The 2,702-nt window shown below is 44.3% G+C and overlaps 1 protein-coding gene across 4 annotated transcripts in view; it reads left to right on the forward strand.

The window, feature by feature from the left end:
• The window catches only part of ANXA2 (annexin A2), a 55,563-nt gene that overhangs the window by 34,007 nt on the left and 18,854 nt on the right, over positions 1-2,702 (forward strand). The gene's annotated exons all lie outside the window — the stretch shown is intronic.

Below are 2,702 nucleotides of genomic sequence, written 5' to 3' on the forward strand. Positions count from 1 at the left end.
TAGATCCCTCGCATGTGCAGTTCACAGTAGGGTTTGCACTTCTATGAGAATCTAATGCCACCGTTGATCTGAGAGGAGGCAGAGCGCAGGTGGTCATGCTCGCTTTAGAGTGCTTGGGAGCTCCTGTATAAGGACAGTACCCTCCTCCAACCCAGGCTACCTGGAGGGAGAACTTCTGGAAATAGAAAGTTAGGAATAGGGAACGACAGCAACAGGCACCATTTATTGAATGCTTACTTTGGGTCAGGCACTGTGCTCAGTTTTCTACATGTAGCAACTCCGTTTCATCTTTCTGACTTCTGCTGGTTCTTGATAAGATGTTTCTAATTTAATTTTAGGACACTAGCCTCCACTGAGTGTTGATCCTAACAAGCTCCTCTCATTTAAACAATATACACTTGAATTCTTAAGCGTTTTGCAACGAGTGGGCTTAGTTGGCAGTTCATTTGGTCTGCAAAGCTATCTTCAACATGCCATGCTCCTACTATTTAAAGGGTCTTTGTGTGCTTTTTCCCTTTGCTTATCCACTAGTGGTTAAGAAACAACCAGTGCGTGTTCCTCCTTTATTTTGTCAGTTTTAGGAAATTTTATTTTTAAGGATGTGCTGCTTTATTTTTAACTTCTTGCTATTAAAAGCTTTTGATTTATTCTTGGACAGTGCAGTAAGTGTGGCTTCCTGCAGCTCCCATCTGACTTATGGCTTTCACTCGTAGCCACAGTGGAGGTGAGCTGGAAGGATTCTAGAAGAGACATTTCTGCCCTTGGGATTGACATGACCAGCAGGGTCCTGGGAGTTGCAGGTCAAGCCTTGCTACACTTCCATTCCCCACACTCTAAACAGTTGGAAAGGACACAAATAGGAAAGCATTTGGCTTCTTTCATCTCATGTGCATTAAAATTCCGCTTTCTCTAGACGTATATTAATCTTCTGTAGTGAGGCACAGAGGGGAGTGCTTTATTTCTCCAGCTTCCCAAGAGGGTTTGTGAGCTGGTTAGAGCCAAGTTCCCATTGGAGCAGAAGGCTCATCTCTGGACAGCATGCACAAAAATTGATCTTTCAGCTGTCACTTACAGAGTCTGGTCTCGGAATACGTTTGGGTGTGTACACACAAACATAGAAGCCTGGATCTTTTTTTTTTTTTTTGAGACAGGGTCTTGCTCTGTCACCCAGGCTTGATTGCAGTGGTATGATTCAGCTTACTGCAACTTCTGCCATGTGGACTCATATGATCCACCTCTGCCTCCCAAACTGCTGGGATTACAGTCATCAGCCACCACACCCAAAACCTAGATACTGGTTTTAGATTAGATATATGGAGAACAAAGCTCCCATGTACCCTCTTGGAGAGAAGATATTACCAGAATTACGATGAGGTCCCCAAGATCTCACAGGCTTTGCTGTGTGCTGGGGACAGCTCACCATCCTTCTAATTCTTGACTCTCAGCCTTAGGCCAAGGAGAATTATGTATCTTTTATAAAAGATATGTAAACTACTTGAGATAGTTTCAAGTGAAGCAATCGGCTGTTTGTGAAATAAAGAAAGTCTGTGAAATAAGAAGATTTGTGTTGCAGAGTTCTTTAGGGATATGGGCTGCGGCTGCCCAGGTGATGAGCTTGAAGAACCTGGGCCCGGCTAGCAGAGCGGAGAGGAGCTGGGAGAGACAGCTGCTTTTACGATTCTTTCATGTTCTAGCAGACGCCAGATGCGAGGCTTCTCCTTACAGGGAATGGTTATGTTTTGTTTATCATACATTTCTGGAGTTTTTGTTTAGTTTTTGTTAAATGCAAAGCTCTGTGCTGGACATTGTGAGAAACAGGAAGTTGAACGCCCATAAGGAGTTTAGAATAGAAGTAGAAGAAGTCAGTAGGTGCCCAAATGCTATTTGAGGTTTGAACAGAGAATGGGTAGAGGGGAGTGTCAAGGGTAGGCTAAGTTTGGAGTTACCTAACCTCAAAGTTCCAAACTGGGAGACTGGTGTTATAATTGGGAGCTATTGCTTTTACAGTCCTCTCCTAAGTGCCGTGTGTTCCCAGGACATTGGGAAGCAGGAAGAAATGGGTGGCGAAAGGCTTGGGCCAGATGGCTTCTAAGATCCTTCTAACACTTTTGATATCACGAATGATTCAAGATGGTTGTCTCTGAAGCAGGCTGAAAATCACCTCTCGTATCCTGCAAGTACCTCTAGGGGCTAAGTTTTGTGGATGCCACGGGTGCTCTTAGAAAGCAAGGAGAGAAAGAAAGAAGAGAGAGAAGAGAAAGGAAAAAGTGAAAAGAAGAACTTTATTTCAGTAGGAGGTTTCAGTCATCAGCCATGATTTGTAGAAAGTTTAGCCCGAGGAAGCATCGCTAAAAGCCACATTGAGTTGGGGTGTCTGTCTACGTACATGGGTGCTGACCAGACCTCTGACTTAAATTTCTGTGTTCATGGTGACAGTGGAACCCTTAAGAAATTATATGCAGCTGCGAATTCAAGGGGGCCAATTCGGAGGTGTTAGTTTCCTATCACTTCCGTTAAACACGGTCCCAGTTTGGTGTGGACAAAGAGATATTTTCTCAGTATTAGATACAGTGTTTTGCATAGGAAAGTTTCATGACCTCACTTCCAACTGTGCTGGGGCCTCTGGTTCCTTCTGGAGACTTTGAGGAGCTGCTGCTGGACTGGCTGCCCCCATGTCTTTTACAGTATATCAGCAGGCCACA

This window comes from Mandrillus leucophaeus, unplaced genomic scaffold, assembly GCF_000951045.1.
Source record: "Mandrillus leucophaeus isolate KB7577 unplaced genomic scaffold, Mleu.le_1.0 Scaffold623, whole genome shotgun sequence".
Classification (NCBI taxonomy): Eukaryota; Metazoa; Chordata; class Mammalia; order Primates; family Cercopithecidae; genus Mandrillus; species Mandrillus leucophaeus.